The following is a 24,672-nucleotide window of genomic DNA, read 5'->3' on the forward strand; positions in this document are numbered from 1 at the left end:
GTCAGTGCATTATGGACAGAAAAGCCTGCTCAGATGCCCCCTGTTATAGTGCCCCCCAGGACAGAAGGACCTTGTTTCCCCCTTTCTATGACCCTCGTACTAATTCTTCATCCCCTTCTTGCTATCAGTGCAGTTCCTCTTGAAGAGTTGTTCTCAGATTTTGGCCACCCAGTAGCAAAGTCAATGTAACCTACCACGGCTGGGTCCCCTCTCGCAATGGGGCCCCATAACAACCACCTGGTTCTGTTTCAGGTATCTATCAATGTTAAAAGGCAAAAACAAAGCATCCTTTAAGGGGCTGTCTAAAATTAGCAAAACGTTCTTCCTAAAACAGCGCCACTCCTGTCCACAGTTTGTGTGTGGTAATGCAGGCGAGCCCCATTACTGTACCTTGAATGGAGCTGAGCTGTTTTTGGAAGAAAGCAGCCATGTTTTTCTAATTTATTTACATAGGACTGACTGAACAACCCCATTATCATCAGCAGTGGGTTTGGCAGGGGCGTTGCTAAGGTCTCAAAAGATCAGGGGCCCAAGCCCCAATGAATATGGCCCAATTCTCAAGTCGCAATCACATTTTGCTGTTTTTGCTATACAGCAGGACATACCTGTCACATCCGGGGCCTCCAGGTGACGTCTCCTCTGATGTAGATCTTCTCTGTCATCATCTTCTCCATTCGGTCCGGACAACTTCTCTCAGCCGCCTCGTCTCTACAGAGTGTGACACACAGACATCTTAGTGTCCTCATTTTTCTATCATCCCCCAACCTGGAGTCCCCACAGGGTTATCCTGCTGCTCGCTGTGCTCCCCAATACCTCCAAATACTATCCTGAAGAAATAATAGTGTCCCCCTATAATAATAGTGCTCCTCATAGTTTCACCAATAGTAATTCCCTTCCAGAATTCCCCCATTAGTAATACTGCCCCCTACAGTGCCCCTAAACATGACAACGCTCCCCAAGAATGCCTCCATTAGTAAAAGATCCCTCCAGTATTAATAATACTCTCACAGAGCCCCCAGTAGAAATAAGGCCCCCTATTGTTCCCCCAGTGGTAATAAAGCTCTCTACAGACCCCTCAGTAGTAATAAGACCCCCGTAGTGCTCTTAGTATAAATAAGGCGGATCTATAAGTCCCTCCTATAGAGCCCCCAGTAGTAATAAGACGCCTATAATGTCCCCTGGATATATAATACCCCTACAGTGCCCCCAGTATTTATACTGCCCCCTACTGTTATAATGCTTACCCTAAAGTGCTCCCAGTATTTATAATGCCCCCTGCAGTTAAATTACTCCCTCTACCATACAGGCCCATGTAAATAACATCACACCGTCTCTCCTGCCCCCTTCAAAATACAGTCCCATGTAAATAACATCACTCCCCTCCCTTCAGCCCCTCCAATATACAGTCCCATGTAAATAACATCACACCCTCTCTCTCCAGCCCCCTCCAATATACAGTCCCATGTAAATAACATCCCTCTCTATCTACAGCCCCCTCCAAAATAAAGTCTCATGTAAAGATTAACCCCAGCTGATGAAATATTGAGGCACTCAGGTTGAAAGTTTTGCAATTCAAGTAAGGTTTTATTTTATATTTTCTGCATCATCCAATTGCCCGTGGTATATATGAATGACAGAGGAAGAATACGTACCTGGTATTTTACTTTCCTTGAGTACGGAGGCAGCACATCACGGGTTAATACCATTCCCTTCAGATTGTAGGACCGCCCACCTAGATAAATCAGAATAATTAATTAATTAATTAGCTCCCTAATATAGGGCGGCAACCAGAATGCATCCTTGTGTTAGAAAAATAGATCCAGACACAAAAAATTCATAATGAAAATATTTATTAGGGAGGGTATTGATGTGCTGCCTCCGTACTCAAGGAAAGTAAAATACCAGGTACGTATTCTTCCTTTCCCTTTTCGTACTCCGGCAGCACATCACGGGATTTGTATAGATCCCAAAGGGGGGGCTTCCGCATCTAGTACTGCACTCAAAACCCCAGTGCCAAAGGCTGAGCTCTTGGTATAGATGTCCAGGCGGTAGTGGTTCGCGAAGGTCAGAGTTGAAGACCAGGACGCTGCGTTGCAGATGTCTTCTAGAGAAACTTGCGCTTTTTCCGCCCAGGATACTGCAGTGGCTCTTGTGGAGTGTGCTTTGATTGGAAACGGAGGAGCAATCCCGTCAAGTGCATATGCTTCCATAATCGTAGACTTAATCCACCTTGCAATGGTATCTTTGGATGGACATTGCCCTCTTCTTGAACCGGCATATAACAGGAGCAGGTTCTCTGCCTTTCTGAACTCCTTGGTTCTGAGAAGGTAAATTTCAACCGCCCTCTTAACATCTAGTGTGTGTAACGCACTCTGTTGTTCATCAGAAGGATCAGGAAAGAACGCTGGAAGGAAAGACTCTCTGTTAATGTTAGAAGAAGATGAGACTTTTGGTTGGAAGAAAGGCATGGTACGAAGTAGCACTCCGTCTTGAAGAATCCTCAGGTACGGATGTTTAGAGGAAAGGGCTCGCAACTCTCCCAACCGCTTTGCTGATGTAATTGCGATTAGAAAGGACACCTTATAGGTAAGCCATTTGAAATCAGCTTGCTGGAGAGGCTCGAATGGAGAAGTCGTTAATCTTCTGAGTACCAAGGACAGGTCCCAGACAGGTATGGGTTCTCGAAAAACAGGTCTTAACTTCCTTATTGCTTTAAAGAACCGGACGATGAGTGGGTGATGAACAAATTTACTTTCGGTCATGGCATTGATCGCCGTCATATGTGCCCTTAGTGTATTGGGTTTGAGACCCTTTTGAAAACCGTCTTGAAGGAACTGCAGTATAGAAGAGATGTCAATGACTGAACAATTCGACTCACAGAGCCATTGTGAGAATTTATTCCAGATCTTGGCATACTTCATATTTGTTGATTGCTTCCGAGAGCAAAGAAGTGTATTGATTACTGAGTCTGAGAGTCCTCTTTCCTCTTGCGCAGATCTCTCAGCCTCCAGGCTGTGAGGTGTAGTCTGTCCAGATGCTGATGATATAGACCCTCTTGAAGCAAAAGATCCGGAACTAGAGGGAGCTTCCAGAATTCCCCCTTGGAAAGATGGAGAAGAAGGGGAAACCACGACCTTCTCGGCCAGAATGGCGCTATTAATATCGCCTGAGGCCTCTCTGCAAGGATCTTCCGAAGGACTCTCACAATGAGAGGGACCGGAGGAAAGATGTACACGAACAGGTGTCTCCAACTGAAGGAAAAAGCGTCCAGCCGTGTGGGTTCCTCCCACCTGTTCAGAGAGCAAAACCTTGGCAGCTTTTTGTTCCTTCTGGACGCCATTAGGTCCCATGCTGGCAGACCCCATTTGGCCACTATTTGCTGGAATATGTCTTGATTCAGCTCCCATTCTGCCGGTTTGATCATCCTCCGACTCAAGCGATCCGCTTGAATATTGCAGCAGCCTTTGATATGCATGGCTCTCAATTCTAAAAGGTGGGACTCTGCCCAGGAGAAGATCTGCTTGCACAAGCCTAGGAGAACCGCATTCCTCGTCCCTCCTTGCTTGTTCAGATAAAATACCGCCGGGAGGTTGTCTGACCGCACAAGCACTGGTCTTCCCTTTGTCTCTGCTGCAAACTGGTGGAGAGCCAAGTGGACCGCTTTCAGCTCCCTGAAATTTGAAGATTGCTTCTTCATCTGTGGGGACCAGAGGCCTTGAACCCATCTGTCTTGGAGGTGTGCTCCCCAGCCTTGGCCAGATGCGTCTGTTGTGATTATGACCGGAGACATGAACTGGAAACTCTTCCCAGAGGAAAGATTCTTGGTCTGCAGCCACCAGTTTAGACTCTGAATTGTTGAAGGCTTCAATCTTACTTTTGCTTTCAGACTGTGGTGGGTGTGATGCCACGTCTGGAGCATATCCTGCTGTAAGTCCCTGGTATGGATCATGGCCCAGGGGACGGCATCCGCTGTCGCTGTCATATGTCCCAGCGTCTTCATGACTCTGCGCACTGAAGGACGATGTAAGGATAATAGGGTTCTTATCTCTCTCTTTAAAGTCCCAACCTTTACAGCTGGCAGGAAAAGTGTCATGCTGCGTGTGTCTATCCTGAATCCTAGGAAAGACTTGGAGGTAGTAGGAATGATTTCTGACTTCTTCCAATTTATTAGGAATCCTAGGGATTGAAGCAGTTTTATCGCTTTCTGGAGATGAATCTGCAGAAGGTGTTCGGATTGGGCGGCCAGAAGCCAGTCGTCCAGGTAAGGAAAGACTTGAATATTCTGGAGACGAAGAGTCACCGCTACTATAACTGCAATCTTGGTAAAGATTCTTGGTGAAGAGCAGAGGCCAAAAGGAAGAGCCTTGAACTGGAAGTGGAAGATACCTTCTCCCCTCTGCATAGCCAGTCTTAGAAACTTTCTGGACGACTCTTTTATGGGGATGTGTAGATACGCGTCCTTTAAATCTAAGGATACCATGTACTGATCCCTTGTGAGTACTGCTGTTATTGATCTTATAGTTTCCATTTTGAAATGAACTTTCTTCAGGTACTGATTTAAGTAACGCAGATCTATGATAAGACGGCTTCTTCCGTCTGACTTGGGTACATGGAATACTCTGGAGTATACCCCCTTTCCCCTCTGGTGGTAAGGAACGGATTCCAGTGCGCCTTTTTTTACAAATTCTTCCAGTAAACGAACTAGTAGAGGATCTCTTCCCCTGTTTGTCAGAAATCTGTCCCTTGGGAAGTGGTCGAACTCCAGTTCGTAACCTTCTCTGACGATCTGGAGACCCCAATTGTCTGAGGTAATCCGCAGCCATTCTGGATAGTAGTTTGACAGGCGGCCTCCCACTTCCTGACCTGTGGCGTCAGAACTCCATGTTTGGTTGCTTGGAGTCGTCTGGCTTTTTTCCTGGCTTTTCAGGAGCTGGTCTGAATCTACGGTCAGATCTTCCCCTGGTTGAGCGTCCTCTAAAACTTGACCTCCTATACTCCTGTCCTCTATAGGGACGAAAAAACTTCCGTTTGTCTCTACGTCTGGTCTGAGGAAAATTCAAAGTCTTCTCCTCCATATTAGCTTCCAGAAGCTTATCCAGCTGAGAGCCAAAAAGTCTTCCAGGCTCAAACGGCAAGGAGCAGAGATTACTTTTAGACGAAGGATCACCGGACCATAGCTTCAACCAGAAGGCTCTTCTAACGGAGTTTGATAGAGCCATATTTTTCGCCGTCAACCTCAACGTATCCAGAGGAAAATCACAAAGGAACTCCGCCGCCATTTTCAAAGATGGTAGCTGTTGAAGCAATTCCTCCCTTGGTACTCCATCCTCTATATCCCTACCCAGAGCCCGAGCTACAGGGACTGTAGCCATAGCAGCCTTGCTTAGGGAGGCCAGGTAGGTGTGCAGTCTCTTTAAGAGCCCATCCGCCTTCTTCTCCATAGGCTCCTTGAGCAAGGAGGAGTCATCAGTAGGAAACAGAGATCTTTTAGCTAAACGGGTAACCGCCGGGTCTACTCTTGCTGGGACTTCCCAGCTGGTGGATTCAGCAGGATCTGTTTTGTACGCTGCTCTAAATCTGGATCCCAGATTTATCTTTCCCACTGGCTGTTCCCATTCTTTGCGCATAATGGAGCTCAAGACAGGGTGACTAGGAAACACAGAGGCTTTTTTCTTAGGAAAATAAAAAAGATTTTCTTCCTCTCGCTCTGATGTCTTTTCTTTTTTAGACTCCATGCTCCTCTTTACTTCCTTAATCAATTGGTTAACGTTACTTTTATTAAACAGAAAGTTATCCTCCAGAATCGGTAGCTCGGACTCAGAGTCTGAAGAGACTTCACCTTCAGAGCGTGAAGACTGCTCAGAAGACGACTCCGAAGATAACTGATCTCTCCTGTTACTCTTCTTCCTAGTTTTAGCAAGAAATTTCTTAAATAGAGACATCATTTTCCTGGTTTCTGCATCAGAAGCCTCATCTGAATGAGAACAACTCTTACATATATTGGTGGAGCAATTAGGAGGTAACGGCTGAATACAAGATATGCACAATGCTTGTTTGGATTTGCGTTTCTTAGCAGATCTAGATGGGGAGACCTTAGGAGGATTCCCACTACACTGCTCACAGCGATCCTCTGGATATTCATCAGGCAGAGGCTGATCACATGAATGGCACAACCTGTGCCTGCTCTTCCTGGACCTCTTCCCTGTTCTGCTTGAGGAGCTGGACATCTGTAACACATAATACAGGAACCAGTAAACAAGGGAAGCTTATAGGAGGATTTGCCTGACACAGGACAGGCAGGAATTACCTTTACAATACCAGAGCTCTGCTGCCAGGCACATGCGGCAGCGAGCACTACAGGCAGCTAGTTTTAAATACTCACAGCTGTATCAGGTAGGCGGCGGCATGCAGGATGACGTCAGACGCCCAGCGCCTGCGTTCCACCAGGCGCTACTTGCGCTCCACAGAACCGGAAGACCGGAACCGGAATACTGCTGCCGCCGAAGGAGGCACACGGGGTGACGTCAGACGCCCAGTGCCTGCGTTCCACCAAGCGCTTCTTGCGCTCCACAAACCGGAAGTTCGGCTGACGAGGAGGAGGCATGTGAAAAGACGTCAGACGCCCCGCGTCTGACAGAAAAAAGACAGAAAAATACACCCGGTAGTTGGTGCGGTAAGCGCTGCCTCCAATGCAGAAAGCGCGTCCTGGAAAAACACAGGAGCAAACGCTAGGGGCCAGGAAATATACATGGCCAAAAAGAAAGAAAAGAAAAAAAAAAAGGTCAATCAGGCTACCTGATCCAGGTAACCAGCCGCTAGGTGAGCTTACTGAAGGACAATAAAAAAACACAAGGATGCATTCTGGTTGCCGCCCTATATTAGGGAGCTAATTAATTAATTAATTATTCTGATTTATCTAGGTGGGCGGTCCTACAATCTGAAGGGAATGGTATTAACCCGTGATGTGCTGCCGGAGTACGAAAAGGGAAAATATTTCTGACCAGACGTTTCGGTCACAGTGGACCTTCATCAGTGGTCATGTTATCTGGAATAATATTAAATTCATGTCTTAGGCTACTTTCACACTTGCAGCAGGACGGATCCGACAGGCTGTTCAAGCTGTCGGATCCGTCCTTCCGCTATTTCGCCGTGCCGCCGGACCGCCGCTCCGTCCCCATTGACTATAATGGGGACGGGGGCGGAGCATAGCGGTGCACGGCGAAAGGACGCCGGACTAAAATTATTGCATGTCAGGCTTTTTAGTCCGGCGGCTTTCGCCGTGCTGCGCCTGCGCTCCGCCCCCATTATAGTCAATGGGGAAGGAGCGGCGGTCCGGCGGCACGGCGAAATAGCCGCAGGACGGATCCGACATGGTGAACAGCCTGTCGGATCCGTCCTGCCGCAAGTGTGAAAGTAGCCTTAAATGGGTTGTTTTTCAGATGGCAGAGCATGAAGTTAAATATCATAATTATAATAATGGTCTAACTATAAATAATAAATAAATAATCTACAAGCAAACTTTGGTATAGTTATAGCAGCAGGGTAAGATGCCCAGAGGTAGATGAATACATATAAATACATATAAATGCAAAGAGTCCATGAAACATGATTTACAAAACTGATGGTGGTGAAACAAGATAATGGTTCAGGGAGCATGATTGCCTAGATCTAGATATATGCGTACCGTGGGAAGAAAACGATAGGGGGCATAGTGGACATAATGAACATGATAATATGGTTATGTGGGGATTTGGTTTGGAAAAATGATTGTGCATAACATAATCATCTCATCTGTGTCAGATGCTGCAGAATACTTCTCATCTGCGCCGCACTCGAATTGCAAAACTTTCCACCTCAGTGCCTCAATATTTCATTACTTGGATAACGGCCTAACAGCCCTTGATTGGCACCGGTGACACCTTTCTGAACTGAGTGCGGTTCCTCACTTTACTACAGCCTTCAACATACAGTCCAATGTAAATAATGTCACCCCCTACCCAGCCGCCTCCAACATGCAATCCCATGTAAAAATCACCCCAACATTCAGTCCCATGTAAATAACATCACTGCTCCCCCCAGCCCCCTCTGACATACAGTCCCATGTAAATAACATCACTGCTCCCCCAGCCCCCTCTGACATACAGTCCCATGTAAATAACATCACTCTCTCCCACAGCCGCCTCCAACATACAGTCCCATATAAATAACATTATCCCCTCCCACAGCTGCCTTCAACATTCAGTCCCATGTAAATAACATCACTCCCTCCTAAAGCCACCATCAACCTACAGTCCCATGTAAATAACATCCCTTTAGACCTAACATACAACTCCCATCATTGCTCTGCCTCGCCCTTCACTTACCTCTCCTCATGTCGCAGACATCACCTCAGCTTCTTCTCCTCTTCACTGCCCTCCTCTCCTGCACTGGTCACATGATGGTGACATCATCGCAGGTCCTTCTCAGCCACTGCCTGTTTTACTGGTCACATGACCTGTGATGTCACCACGGGTCCTTCAACTCTTCCACTGCATTAGATTCAATTGTATTTCTGTCCTGAGGACTTACAGTTGTATCTAGCAGGCAGGCAAAACATTGGGGCCTGGGACAAAACATCAGGGGCCTAGGCCCCAATTGTTTTAACCTAGCAACGCCCCTGGGGTTTGGATAGGTTTTCGGGGGTCCTCCCACCAGGAACAAGGACTGACATGACAGATTACAATCTGTGTACAGTATGGCATAATACAGGGAATGTCACGGAACCATGAACCAGACGTACAACAAGAGATAAGTGAAAATAAGAAGGCTTTATTGAAAATAAAGCTGTAAAGCAAAAGTCCAAACGGATGGTGAAACCGAGCAGAGTCTTTGCGAAGCCAGAGGTCAGGAACCAGAAGGGTAGTCAGACGAAGCCAGGATCAGGAACCAGCAGGGTAGTCAGACGAAGCCAGGATCAGGAACCAGCAGGGTAGTCAGACGAAGCCAGGATCAGGAACCAGCAGGGTAGTCAGACGAAGCCAGGATCAGGAACCAGCAGCAGTCTAGAAGCATGTGAACACAGGAGGACCAAGCAAGGAACTGAAGCCACAGACCTCCTATATATATGAGCTAGGCATCCAGCTCCTCCCAGGGGAAGGAGGAGCCGCAGGGTGGAAGGCTACAAGAAACCCAGAACCCAAGATGGCCGCCAGCACATGTCAAACGAAGGAGAGCAGCAAGCAGGTAAGACCATGACAGTACCTCCCCCTCAAGGGCCCCTCCTCCGCGGAGCACAAAACGGTTTCTGAGGGAAGCGTGCGTGGAAGGCTCGGAGCAAGGCAGGAGCATGGACATCTGCGGAGGGAACCCAGGAACGCTCCTCTGGACCATAACCACGCCAATGGACCAAAAACTGCAACCGACCGCGGACCAGGCGTGAGTCCAGGATATTGCTCACCTCATATTCCTCACGATTGCCCACTTGGACCGGACGAGGCCGAGGAACCGAGGAAGTGAAACGATTACACACCAGTGGCTTCAACAGGGAGACATGAAACACGTTGGAGATCCGCATGCCAGGAGGAAGCGCAAGGGCATAGGCTACCGGGTTTACCCTGCGAAGCACTCGGAAGGGACCAACAAAGCGAGGCGCCAGCTTGGGAGTGGGCACTCGAAGGTTGAGGTTGCGGGTGGACAACCATACACGGTCTCCGACCTGGTAGGAAGGAGCAGGCGCTCGTCTGCGATCAGCCTGGAGTCTCTGGCGCTGCGCAGAGACCTCAAGGGACTTCTGGATCTGTACCCAAGAAGCACGTAGGACGGAAAGGTGATCCTCCACAGCCGGAATATCCTGGGGAGAGAATACCTCCGGTAACACGGCAGGTTGGAACCCATAATTGGCCAAGAAGGGAGACGTCCCTGAGGAAGAGTTCACCGCCGTGTTCCTGGCAAACTCAGCCCAAGGCAGGAGGTCAACCCAATTGTCTTGGTGATCGGAGACATAGCAACGAAGGAATTGCTCCAAGGCCTGATTGGATCGTTCTGCGGCCCCATTGGACTGAGGGTGGTAGGCCGAGGAGAAGGAGAGATGAATCCCCAACTGGGAGCAAAAGGCGCGCCAGAACCTGGACACAAACTGACTCCCCCGATCCGACACAATCTCCTTAGGCAAACCGTGCAACCGGAAGACCTCCCTGGCAAAAATCGTGGCCAACTCTTGTGCAGAGGGTAACTTCTTGAGAGGAACACAGTGGCACATTTTGGAAAACCGATCCACAATCATGAGAATGACCGTATGGCCTCGGGATGCAGGGAGGTCCACAATGAAATCCATCCCCAGGTGTGACCATGGGCGCTCCCCGGTGGCTATGGGTTGCAGAAGGCCCAACGGAAGGTGCCGAGGGGACTTACTCTGGGCACAAACGGAGCATGCCGCTACATATGCGGCGATGTCGGAACGTAGGGAAGGCCACCAGAACAGACGTGAAACAGCCCAGGACAGCTGATTCTTTCCAGGATGCCCCGCGGTCTTGGAGTTATGGTAGGTTCGCAACAACCGAGTGCGCAACTCCTCAGGCACAAAACATCTGCCGTTGGGTCTCCCAGAGGGAGCACCAGATTGAGCCGCCAAAATCTGCTCACCCAGGGGAGAGGTCAGGCTGGTGCGAATGGCGGCCAGGATCTGATTCGGAGGTATGACCGAAGTCGGAATCGACTCCTCCCTGGACAGCTCGGAGTACTGCCGTGATAAGGCATCCGCCCTGATGTTCTTGGAACCGGGTAGGTAGGAGACCACGTAATTAAAACGTGACAAGAACAGAGCCCATCTGGCCTGACGTGGTGTCAATCTCTTGGCCTCAGAAAGGTAGGTCAGATTCTTGTGGTCTGTCAGGATGAGAACCGGAACCACCGAACCCTCGAGCAAGTGCCTCCATTCTTTAAGGGCCTGCACGATGGCCAATAACTCCCTGTCACCAATCTGATAGTTGCACTCCGCGGAAGACAGTTTCCGGGAGTAAAACCCACAAGGAAGCAGAGGACCCTCTGGTGTTCTACGCTGAGACAGAAGGGCGCCTACTCCCGTCTCAGACGCGTCCACCTCGAGGACAAAGGGCAACCCAGGGTTGGGATGCGACAGAATCGGAGCCGACACAAAGGCGGACTTTAGGGCCTCAAAAGCTCGGATGGCCTCGAGCGGCCAGACCTGGGAATTACTGCCCTTCCTGGTCAGATCCGTGAGAGGCTTGGCCAGCATGGAAAAGTCCCTGATGAACTTCCGATAATAATTGGCGAAGCCCAAAAAGCGCTGCAGGGAACGAAGACCACTGGGCTGGGGCCACTGTAAGACAGCCGAAACCTTCTCAGGATCCATGGAGAACCCCTCAGCGGAAATGATGTAACCTAAGAAGGTTACCTGGGATCGGTGAAATTCGCATTTCTCAAGCTTACCGAACAGCTTGTTCTCTCGTAACCGTTGCAACACTCGTCTGACATCCAGAATGTGGGCCTCCATGGATTCAGAATATACCAAGATGTCATCCAAATAGACTACCACACACTGCTGCAACAGGTCACGGAAAACATCGTTGATGAATTCCTGAAAGACTGCGGGCGCATTGCACAACCCAAAGGGCATAACCAAGGATTCGTAATGACCGGTCCTGGTGTTAAACGCGGTCTTCCACTCATCGCCCGCCTTGATCCTTACCAGGTTATATGCCGCCCTCAGGTCGAGTTTGGTAAAGACCGTGGCCCCTTTAAGGCGATCGAACAGCTCGGAAATCAAGGGTATCGGGTAAGCGTTCTTGATCGTGATGCGATTGAGACCCCTGTAATCGATGCAAGGCCTCAACTCACCGCCCTTCTTTTTCACAAAGAAAAATCCAGCCCCTGCCGGGGACGAAGACTTGCGAATGTGTCCGCGTGAAAGCGCCTCCCTCACGTACTCCTCCATGGCCTCATTCTCCGCTACCGACAGTGGATAGACTTTGCCACGAGGAGGAACGGCACCAGATTGTAACTCTATGGCACAATCGTATGGGCGGTGCGGAGGTAGAGCAACCGCGCGCACCTTATCGAATACATCCCGGTACTCCTCGTATTCAGGAGGCAACAGAGAGTCCGAGGAAGTACACAGCAACTTGACAGACCCATGGATGCAACTAGCCCCACACTGCGGTGACCACGAGAGGATCTCGACCGATCTCCAATCGAAAGTCGGATTATGCTTCTGGAGCCAGGGGTACCCCAAGACCACCGAGTAGTGTGGAGACGAAATAACCTGGAGGCAGACCGACTCTCTGTGAACGGCACCAATGGCTATCCCCACTGGAAGGGTCTCATGAGTCACGTGTGGCGGCAGAAGGGGTCTGCCGTCTATCGCCTCAAGAGCCAGTGGGGAACCTCGAGCCTGCAGAGGAATGGAATTGGCGGCAGCGAACACACTATCAATGAACAAACCACCAGCACCAGAGTCCACCAACGCCTGGGTCGTCACCGAACCCCCGACCCAGGAGAGGACAACAGTGATCAGTGGTTTGTCAACACGGGAAACCGGGGACGAGGAGACTCCACCCAAGATCTGCCCCCGACAGGATCTCAGGGTACGAGCGTTTCCCGGACGGTTCGGACATGCCAACCGAAAATGCCCACCGAGACCACAGTACATGCATCGGCCCTCGCGTCTCCGGAGTGCCCTCTCCCCCTCGGACAGGCGAGCAAACCCCAGCTGCATGGGTTCACCCCCAGACAAGTCATCCCCAGGAGGCGTGGGAGGAGAGGGAGGCACGGGTGGGACAGCAAACGTAGGCACCAATCTGTTAGAAGACCTCCGCAGGTTCTCCTTAAAGGAAGGTCTCTCCCTGAGTCTGGTGTCAATCAAAATCAGGAAAGAAATAAGAGACTCGAGCTCAACTGGTCTGTCCTTAGCTGCAACCTCATCCTTCAAGGCATCCGAGAGACCATGAGAGAAAGCAGCGACCAGAGCCTCATTATTCCAGCCCACCTCTGCTGCCAGGGTACGAAACTCAATGGCGTATTCAGCTACGGATCGTGAACCCTGTCTGATGGACATAAGGAGCTTCGCAGCAGAGGCAGCACGAGCCGGCACATCGAATACCTTCCGAAGAGAAGCAACAAAACCGGAAAACTCGGCAACCACCGGATTGTTGTTCTCCCATAAAGGGCTGGCCCAGGCCAAGGCCTTGTCCGAGAGCAGCGAGATCAAGAAGCCCACCTTTGATCTCTCAGTAGGAAAGGCATGTGGCAGCAACTCGAAATAAATGCCCACCTGGTTAAGGAAACCTCGGCACTGAGTTGGCTCTCCCCCAAAGCGCTGTGGAAGAGGGGCAGAACCGGTCATACCCCGAAACACCGCAGGCGCAACAACAGGTGTCGGGGTAGACTCTGGCGCAACAACCGGAGCGGCAGTAGGAGCGAGCCCAGGAGCGACAACCGACCCATCGGCAACGGGAGCGAAATGAGCCGTGCGTTCAAGCAGGGTTTGCAACGCCACAGCGAACCGACCCAACAGGTGATCCTGCTGATCAAGTCTGGCAACCAGCGTGGGTAGCGAGGATGGCCCTGTACCGTCAGAATTCATGGCTTGGTCCTAATGTCACGGAACCATGAACCAGACGTACAACAAGAGATAAGTGAAAATAAGAAGGCTTTATTGAAAATAAAGCTGTAAAGCAAAAGTCCAAACGGATGGTGAAACCGAGCAGAGTCTTTGCGAAGCCAGAGGTCAGGAACCAGAAGGGTAGTCAGACGAAGCCAGGATCAGGAACCAGCAGGGTAGTCAGACGAAGCCAGGATCAGGAACCAGCAGGGTAGTCAGACGAAGCCAGGATCAGGAACCAGCAGGGTAGTCAGACGAAGCCAGGATCAGGAACCAGCAGCAGTCTAGAAGCATGTGAACACAGGAGGACCAAGCAAGGAACTGAAGCCACAGACCTCCTATATATATGAGCTAGGCATCCAGCTCCTCCCAGGGGAAGGAGGAGCCGCAGGGTGGAAGGCTACAAGAAACCCAGAACCCAAGATGGCCGCCAGCACATGTCAAACGAAGGAGAGCAGCAAGCAGGTAAGACCATGACAGGGAACCCCAGGACCCTGGACCACCAGAACTTTGGGGGCTCATGTATCCCGGGTACAGACCTTGTCTCCCCTCCTTTCCATTTTTATATAGTATTTACTGCAGTTGCATTTTACGTCCTCGTCAATTTGCCAAACAGCCGCTCCGTCTTCTGAGGTTTTAGTATCTTGGTCCATGACTTTTTCCGAGTTATAATTCATAATGTTCACAACCTGTAGAAAAAACGCAATACTCAGGCCCTAGTACACGCTGGTGGAGCAGGATGAGGTGATGCAGTGAACTGGTGGAGCAGGATGAGGTGATGTAGTGTACTGGTGGAGCAGGATGAGGTGATGCAGTGTACTGGTGGAGCAGCATGAGGTGATGCAGTGTACTGGTGGAGCAGGATGAGGTGATGCAGTGTACTGGTGGAGCAGGATGAGGTGATGCAGTGAACTGGTGGAGCAGGATGAGGTGATGCAGTGTACTGGTGGAGCAGGAAAGGGTGATACAGTGTACTGGTGGAGCAGGGTGAGGTGATGCAGTGAACTGGTGGAGCAGTATGAGATGATGCAGTGTACTGGTGGAGCAGGATTAGGTGATGCAGTGTACTGGTGGAGCAGGATGAGGTGATGCAGTGTACTGGTGGAGCATGATGAGGTGATGCAGTGTACTGGTGGAGCAAGATGAGGTGATGCAGTGTACTGGTGGAGCAGGATAAGGTGATGCAGTGTACTGGTGGAGCAGGGTGAGGTGATGCAGTGTACTGGTGGAGCAGGGTGAGGTGATGCAGTGAACTGGTGGAGCAGCATGAGATGATGCAGTGTACTGGTGGAGCAGGATGAGGTGATGCAGTGTACTGGTGGAGCAGGATGAGGTGATGCAGTGTACTGGTGGAGCAGGATGAGGTGATGCATTGTACTGGTGGAGCAGGATGAGGTGATGCAGTGTACTGGTGGAGCAGGATGAGGTGATGCATTGTACTGGTGGAGCAGGATGAGGTGATGCAGTGTACTGGTGGAGCTGGATGAGGTGATGCAGTGTACTGGTGCAGCTGGATGAGGTGATGCATTGTACTGGTGGAGCAGGATGAGGTGATGCAGTGTACTGGTGGAGCAGTATGAGGTGATGCAGTGTACTGATGGAGCAGGATGAGGTGATGCAGTGTACTGGTGGAGCAGGATGAAGTGATGCAGTGTACTGATGGAGCAGGATGAGGTGATGCATTGTACTGGTGGAGCAGGATGAGGTGATGCAGTGAAGTGGTGGAGCAGGATGAGGTGATGCATTGTACTGGTGGAGCAGGATGAGGTGATGCAGTGAACTGGTGGAGCAGGATGAGGTGATGCATTGTACTGGTGGAGCAGGATGAGGTGATGCAGTGTACTGGTGGAGCAGGATGAGGTGATGCAGTGAACTGGTGGAGCAGGATGAGGTGATGCAGTGAACTGGTGGAGCAGGATGAGGTGATGCAGTGTACTGGTGGAGCAGGATGAGGTGATGCAGTGTACTGGTGGAGCAGGATGAGGTGATGCAGTGTACTGGTCTTGGCTGTAAGTGCTATAAATCTTTACTGGAATATAGGACATATAAACATGTTGATCAAATTGTATACTAATGCCTCATGTACAGTATGCAACATTGGGGTAAGTATACGATAAATTGCGCTGAGAGGCGATGTTAATTAGGCTGAGAAGCTGTAGTATTGAGGATGTGCGATCCAGTTTCACTCTCACATTTTATATAATGGAATATAGACCTATTAAAATTTTCCATAAATCAGCAAAACGCTTTTTGTGTAGTGATGGAATAGATTAAAATGCCATAAATAAAATAATACATTAATAAAAACGTAAAAAAATACTTCTTGCCAAGGAAAATGAAATCTTTGTGACGTGTCCTGCTTCTGCTGCATCATCTCATCACTTCGCTGTATGTCATAAGCAATTCACCCAATGAGAAATGGCGCAGCTTCCCGATTCTAACCTTTCATTCCCACAATGTCCCCGTCACGCTGACCAATCTCATAGTACGGTCAGCGTAGGCCCCGCAGAGTAGAACCACAAGCTGCAGAACCTAAGGTTTCACTAAATGTAGGGATGTCATGGTGCTGGCTGCTACTCACATCTCTCCGGCCATGTCTGTAGGTGAAGTCCTTCCCTCTCTCTGCAGACGGTTATATACACGGTGATGACGTCATCCCTGATTCACCATGACTCACACACCGCAGTGCCAGCGATGGAGGGATCAGGGCAGGCGTCCAAGGAGCTGCACATCAGAAATTCACTCAATGACGTGAGCCCTACAGAAATAAGTAAAAAAAACAGTAACTGCACCAGCAGAATAGTGAGTGCAGCTCTGGAGAACAATACAGGATGTAACTCAGGATCATTACATTAGTGCCCTGGAGCAAAGGTACTTTGAAGCATGGACAATTTTGGACAAAGCCATCAAATCATTACTTTAGTGCACTTTGAAGAGTTAACTTGCACTATGATTTATTATGTTGGTTACACTTATACTTTTTCATATTGTTGAACTGCATGTTATAGGTTTATTGTAATGCATCCTGTTCATTTGCACGGTTATTGCTTTGTATTTGCATTGCAAAGGGTTAATGAACAGCCACCTAATACTGAAAGACGTTGGGCCTTTACAGCCTGTGCACTGAGAGGCTAGTCATTTTCCATTGTTGTCATAAGGGACTATGAAGAGCTGCGTTTTGGAGGGAAAAATCAGACACCCGTGACTTTTTGACTTGTTCATGACTGAAAACTGCTTAGTGATTCCCATGGATTGTTTCTGTTTATGCCGAGCTTCTCCACTCCACCCCTCCACCTAGAAGGTTCTAGTTCAGCTAGAAACTGTATATAAGGAGAGCAGTCATGGCCTCTAGTGGTCTGCAGATAGGGACCAGTGTTTAGTAGGAAACACTCTTCCAGACTGCACGAATGACCAGAAGATGCTGAGAGGGGGATCCCCTGCCCAACGACTGAGCCTTAGACCCTGGGCCACTAGCTCTTTGACCAGGGCCTTCTGAGAGAGAGAGAGAGGGACGGCTAGCTCAGGCCTTTCCTCAGCACAAAACCTTCTTCTGCCAGGGAGGAGATTGGGGAAGCCAGCCCTATGCCTCGTATTGTTTTGCACTTGCGTTCCTCCAGTCCTCCAGTAAAGAAACACCCCGGTTTACTGCAGACCTTGACTCTCTGGACTTATTTCCCAGTGGGGTGCACCACCAGCTGGAGGTAAAGTTGTGCTGGTGTCCTAGGAAGCCTCCTCTGAAGCAGCACTGGTGGTTCTTCAGGGCTAGTCAGTAGTGTTGATCACGAATATTCGAATTTCGAATTTTTATCGCGAATATAGGTAATTCGAAAATTCGCAAATATTTAGAATATAGTGATATATATTCTCATCTGAAGTTCAGATTTGAAAAATTTTTTAACTATTGAAAAAAAGATTATAGCACTATATTAGCTAAATTGCTCTATATTCGTTTTTTTTTTGAATATTCGCTATATTGCTATATATTCTTGTTTTAGAATATTACGAATATTCTAAAAAACTAATATATTAGTTTTTTCGAATATTCGTAATATTCTAAAACAAGAATATATAGCAATACAGCAAATATAAAAAAAAAATGAATATAGAGCAATTTAGCTAAGATAGTGCTATAATCTTCTTTGTCTAATAGTTGTAATTTTTTTCTCATCCGAAGTCCAGATCGGAAAAAAATTACAACTATTAAAAAAATAAGATTATAGCACTATATTAGCTAAATTGCTCTACATTCAGTGGCTATGGGGCCCTACGCCACTAGGGGGCCCGTCCGACCGCATTAATTTTTTTTTTTTTTTTTTTTTTTTTATTAACAAACACAGACACTACACACAGGCAGCCAGGAGGTGGCGTATCTATCGGGGAAGCAGCTGGCACGATCAGCTGTGTTTCTTTCCAGCAGAACGGGGGCCGCAAACCATGGCTCTGAGGGCCGCATGTGGCCCGCGGGCCGCAGGTTGTGCACCCCTGCTTTAAGGCATCATAGGAGTTTTTGTCCATGACGCCACTTGGATGCAGCGGCCTATTGCCCGCGTCTGTTGGTTCCCTTGCCCCTCAAGAGGTTTCTACAAAATATGTCCCTCTATTAAAGCAAGTAAATGTGACGCCAGTTGCAGTTAAGCAACGGGGACATGGAGTCCCCTTTGTAGATGGTATTGGTGGTACCCAGGGTAGGATTGCCAGAGTGGTGTAGAATGGCCAACAGTGTCTCTGTAGATGTTGTATGCACGTGTCACAGTGCTCCTACCTGGCTATCGGTGGATCCCAGACGTGGTCTAGTCCGAAGCAGTGCAACAAGGGGTAGTGGAACTTGGATGGTGTAGAAGGTGAAATAAATGGAGTCCAGACTTGTAGTAACGTTGAACACAGCTTTACTTGGCATAAACGGTAATCCAAACAGTTTCCAAATGGTATCTTGGTCGTCAGCAGGTATTGGCTTAATTTTTGCAGGCAAACAATTCTGCAACAATCTCAGCAAAGCTATGCTAGCATGGATTAAATAGTAACTTTCTTCTTCTGCTGGAATTTAGGTTAGCTGTAGTCTGTCTCTTACTTTATCTTTAATCCTAGGAACTTCTTGTCCTGGCTTTGAGTACCTCAAGCTCTACTTCAGCTTGGATGGAGGCAATGCTAGCCCAGGAGGGGTGAAGCAACCATGTAGACTTCAGAGGCTAGGCCTCTGGGCCTAGCAGAGGAGGCAGTGCTTACCCCAGGAGCAGGTAGGCTAGACTGACTAACTAAACTCCTCCCTCTCTAGAGAGGGCTGGAAGGAACTAGACGGTTCCTCTCCAGGAAACTATCTCTGCCATTGTTTGCTGCCACCTGTTGGTGAACCAGGCAAATTACATGAACATAAAACAGTTACATGAATAAATATGCACATTATTAGAAGATGAAATGAGGTACATTAGGTGATATAAATTAGCACATAGGAGACAGTAGCAAGGTGTGGTAATAGCACTCCGGGACATTACACTCCCAGAACATCGCCCATGAAAAGGTGCATCATCTCAGATGGAGGAAGATCCGTGGAGTAGGCAGCACGTGTGTCAAAGTGACTGGACTGTGCAGTTACAGGAGGTGCAATGGGATGAACACAATTCCTACATGATGAGGTCAACGTCTGCTGCTCCTCAGGTGAGGTAGTAGACTGAAAGGGAAACAGTAGAGGAACAAGCATTGTCTTTTTTTACTAACAGAGAGCTCTAAATCTCCTGCATAGACAGACTGAAAACATAAAATCCTGGCTACCTGAAGCCACCACTAGAGGGAGCTCACTGCACTCCATTATCTCATTGAGTTTACTGTTTAAACACTTTCTGTCATCCACTGTAAATGTATGGGTCTTTAAAGATGGTGCCTACTCTGGAGCGAGCGCCATTGCCGCCAGGTGCCTACTGTATCACACAGCAGACACCCGGGGCTAATGTCTAGAATTGGTGATAATGGCAATCACAATATTTAACCCCTCAAATTCACATTTGACCACGGCATCTGTGAGCTAAAAAACCCGGGAGTGCGCGCTTCCCAGATTGGAAAACCTTCCCCTCGTTGAGATCAGGGAAGGTGTTCCTTAGTATTAATAGGCCTGATTCTGTACAAGGCGTCCAGGCCTATCACTGGTATATTCCAATGCAAGCCTTCAGGTGGCAGCACTGCATCGAAACATACAGAATTTTCTATTCAGTAATAGATTAAATTCCATTACTGAATAGAAATGGCAATCTAATGTTTGAATGTTGGAGTCCCTTGGGGGGGTCTAAAAAAAAGTTTAAAAAAAAAAAGTGTTTACAAATGTGTTAAAAAAAAAAACACAGAAAAATTCAAATCACCCCTTTTCCCCAAAATTAAAAATATCATAACATAAACATCATACGCATCGCATCCATAAACAATTTAATATAAAAAGTGATCAAAAAGTCACACAAACTCCAAAAGGGTATCAATAAAAACTACAGATTGCCACACAGCTCTATAGACATAACCATAAAAAAGTTGTGTCATTGTGGAGATATGAGGACCCTGGAGGCATCTAGTGCCAGGCCTTCAGTCTGGAGATATTCCTCAAAAGTTCTCCAATGTGTATAAATATTATTAATATTACTCACGGAATATAATGATCATCACCAGGAAGACACAGGACAGTCCCAGCAACACCTGCATCTGGGGGAGGAGTAACCACACTGATACATTGTAACTATTTAGTATCACATTTATGTCTATAGCGGGATACATCAGGTGTATTTGTTGGGAGTATTTCCCAGTAAATACATAAAACAGAACCGCTCCAGACCTTGCTGTTCTGCCACCAGCGTTTCCTCCTCGGCTCTGCTGTGTTGCACTGGAATCGTTCACCTTCAAGTTCTGAGACCCCAATGACTACAATCTTGTCCTCATTCGCCTTCATAATCCTCACAACCTATAGAGTGAGAGGAAAGAAGAGGTGAGATATACAGAGGAGCAGGATGAGGTGATACAGCAGGGAGATGTGTGCGGATACAGAGGGGCAGGATGAGGTGATACAGCAGTGAGATGTGTGCGGATACAGAGGGGCAGGATGAGGTGATACAGCAGGGAGATGTGTGGATACAGAGGAGCAGGATGAGGTGATACAGCAGGGAGATGTGTGCGGATACAGAGGAGCAGGATGAGGTGATACAGCAGGGAGGTGTGTGCGGATACAGCGGAGCAGGGTGAGGTGATACAGCAGGGAGATGTGTGGATACAGAGGAGCAGGATGAGGTGATACAGCAGTGAGATGTGTGCGGATACAGAGGGGCAGGATGAGGTGATACAGCAGGGAGATGTGCGGATACAGAGGAGCAGGATGAGGTGATACAGCAGTGAGATGTGTGCGGATACAGAGGGGCAAGATGAGGTGATACAGCAGGGAGATGTGTGGATACAGAGGAGCAGGATGAGGTGATACAGCAGGGAGATGTGCGGATACAGAGGAGCAGGATGAGGTGATACAGCAGTGAGATGTGTGCGGATACAGAGGGGCAGGATGAGGTGATACAGCAGGGAGATGTGCGGATACAGAGGAGCAGGATGAGGTGATACAGCAGTGAGATGTGTGCGGATACAGAGGGGCAAGATGAGGTGATACAGCAGGGAGATGTGTGGATACAGAGGAGCAGGATGAGGTGATACAGCAGGGAGATGTGCGGATACAGAGGAGCAGGATGAGGTGATACAGCAGTGAGATGTGTGCGGATACAGAGGGGCAAGATGAGGTGATACAGCAGGGAGATGTGTGGATACAGAGGGGCAGGATGAGGTGATACAGCAGGGAGATGTGTGCGGATACAGAGGAGCAGGATGAGGTGATACAGCAGGGTGATGTGTGTATACAGAGGAGCAGGATGAGGTGATACAGCAGGGAGATGTGCGGATACAGAGGAGCAGGATGAGGTGATACAGCAGTGAGATGTGTGCGGATACAGAGGGGCAGGATGAGGTGATACAGCAGGGAGATGTGTGCGGATACAGAGGGGCAGGATGAGGTGATACAGCAGGGAGATGTGTGCGGATACAGAGGAGCAGGATGAGGTGATACAGCAGGGAGATGTGCGGATACAGAGGAGCAGAATGAGGTGATACAGCAGTGAGATGTGTGCGGATACAGAGGGGCAGGATGAGGTGATACAGCAGGGAGATGTGTGGATACAGAGGGGCAGGATGAGGTGATACAGCAGGGAGATGTGTGGATACAGAGGGGCAGGATGAGGTGATAGAGCAGGGAGATGTGCGGATACAGAGGGGCAGGATGAGGTGATACAGCAGGGAGATGTGTGGATACAGAGGGGCAGGATGAGGTGATACAGCAGGGAGATGTGTGCGGATACAGAGGAGCAGGATGAGGTGATACAGCAGGGAGATGTGTGGATACAGAGGAGCAGGATGAGGTGATACAGCAGGGAGATGTGTGGATACAGAGGAGCAGGATGAGGTGATACAGCAGGGAGATGTGCGGATACAGAGGGGCAGGATGAGGTGATACAGCAGGGAGATGTGCGGATACAGAGGAGCAGGATGAGGTGATACAGCAGTGAGATGTGTGCGGATACAGAGGGGCAGGATGAGGTGATACAGCAGTGAGATGTGTGCGGATACAGAGGGGCAGGATGAGGTGATACAGCAGGGAGATGTGTGGATACAGAGGGGCAGGATGAGGTGATACAGCAGTGAGATGTGTGCGGATACAGAGGGGCAGGATGAGGTGATACAGCAGGGAGATGTGTGGATACAGAGGGGCAGGATGAGGTGATACAGCAGGGAGATGTGTGCGCGCAGTGGCGTATCCAAGCTATGGCAGCCATGGCTAGTGCCATAGGCGCCAAGCGGGGGGGGGCGACCAGGGCCGATCCTACACGGGGTGCAGTGGGTGCCCGGGCCCCGCACCCCAGCGCTGCGGCCCTGGTGACAAGTGGGGGCGGCCGGCGGCAGGGCAGAGCAGGAGATGAGCGCCTCCATTGCGGAAGCGCTCATCTCCATAGTCATCTGTATTGCCGTCCTCAGGACGGCAATACAGATGCCTGTCTGTGCTGCGGCAGAGGAGGGAGAGGTGTGTCCCCTCCTGTTCCTCTGATAGGCTGCCGGCTTAGTGCTGGCAGCCTATCAGAGGCCGGTGATGGCGCGATGACGTCATCGCGTCGTCGCCTGAGCCGTATAGCGAGGGACACACAGACGGAAGAGGTGGCCTGCATCGGATCGCATTGCTGGAGGTAAGTATAAGTGTATTATTTTTTTTTAATTTTTTTATATAGGTACAATACTGGGCTGGCACATGATAAGGGGGGCTACTGGGCTGGCACATAAGGGGGGCTACTGGGCTGGCACATAAGGGGGGACTACTGGGCTGGGCTGGCACATGATAAGGGGGGCTACTGGGCTGGCACATGATAAGGGGGGACTACTGGGCTGGCACATGATAAGGGGGGACTACTGGGCTGGCACATGATAAGGGGGGCTACTGGCACATGATATGGGGGGCTACTGGCACATGATATGGGGGGCTACTGGCACATGATAAGGGGGCTACTGGCACATGATAAGGGGGGCTACTGGGCTGGCACATGATAAGGGGGGACTACTGGGCTGGCACATGATAAGGGGGGACTACTGGGCTGGCACATGATATGGGGGGCTACTGGCACATGATATGGGGGGCTACTGGCACATGATATGGGGGGCTACTGGCACATGATATGGGGGGCTACTGGGCTGGCACATGATAAGGGGGGACTACTGGGCTGGCACATGATAAGGGGGGCTACTGGCACATGATATGGGGGGCTACTGGCACATGATATGGGGGGGCTCTGGCTACTGGCATATGATATGGGGGGCTCTGGCTACTGGCACATGATGGTGGGGGGGCTCTTATTTCTGGCACATGATTGGGGGCACTCTGGCTACTGGCACATGATATGGGGGGCTCTGGCTACTGACACATGATATGGGGGGGCTCTGGCTACTGACATGATATGGGGGGGCTCTGGCTACTGGCACATGATGGTGGGGGGGCTCTTATTACTGGCACATGATTGGGGGCATCTATGGGGGCACATCTTACTGCAGATTATTGGGGGGCACTATAGGGGCATCTACTGAGGCTAAAAAAGAAGATATTTTATATGGGGGCTATGTATAGGGGCATTTTATACTGGGACACATTATGGTGGGTACTATGGGGAAGGGGGGGGGCACTATGGGGGTCATCTACGGGGGCACTGAGAAGGGGTATTTTATATTGGCACATTATGGGAACATTAGCTCAACTGGGGGCATTACAAATGTTTTGCATATTATAAGAATTATTACTACTGGGGGGGCATTATGGTGGGCTTTATTACTCCCCCATGGTATGACCCCCTAGTAGCAGCACCAGCCTCTCCCTGCTCTGCTATCCCTCTGCCCTTTCTCCAAATCCTTATTATGAAATCTTTCTCATTAGGTTAAAGCACAACATCAGCTCCGCCGAGCCCCCGGCCATAGTGTTGAAGTGGCGTCCGAGATCCCCAAGGGCCAAGTCAAGTAACTGTAAGTTTTTATGGGGGTTCTACAAAAGAGCTATCGTGTTTTTTTTTTTGTTAAGGTTATCTGAAAGATGGGTTTAAAATATTTTGACAGGGGCGCAGTTTCAGTGCTTGCCATAGGCGCCATTTTCACTAGATACGCCTCTGGTGTGCGGATACAGAGGAGCAGGATGAAGTGATACAGCAGGGAGATGTGTGGATACAGAGGAGCAGGATGAGGTGATACAGCAGGGAGATGTGCGGATACAGAGGAGCAGAATGAGGTGATACAGCAGTGAGATGTGTGCGGATACAGAGGGGCAGGATGAGGTGATACAGCAGGGAGATGTGTGGATACAGAGGGGCAGGATGAGGTGATACAGCAGGGAGATGTGTGGATACAGAGGGGCAGGATGAGGTGATAGAGCAGGGAGATGTGCGGATACAGAGGGGCAGGATGAGGTGATACAGCAGGGAGATGTGTGGATACAGAGGGGCAGGATGAGGTGATACAGCAGGGAGATGTGTGCGGATACAGAG

The sequence above is a fragment of the Bufo bufo genome, chromosome 6 (assembly GCF_905171765.1).
Source record: "Bufo bufo chromosome 6, aBufBuf1.1, whole genome shotgun sequence".
Lineage (NCBI taxonomy): Eukaryota > Metazoa > Chordata > Amphibia > Anura > Bufonidae > Bufo > Bufo bufo.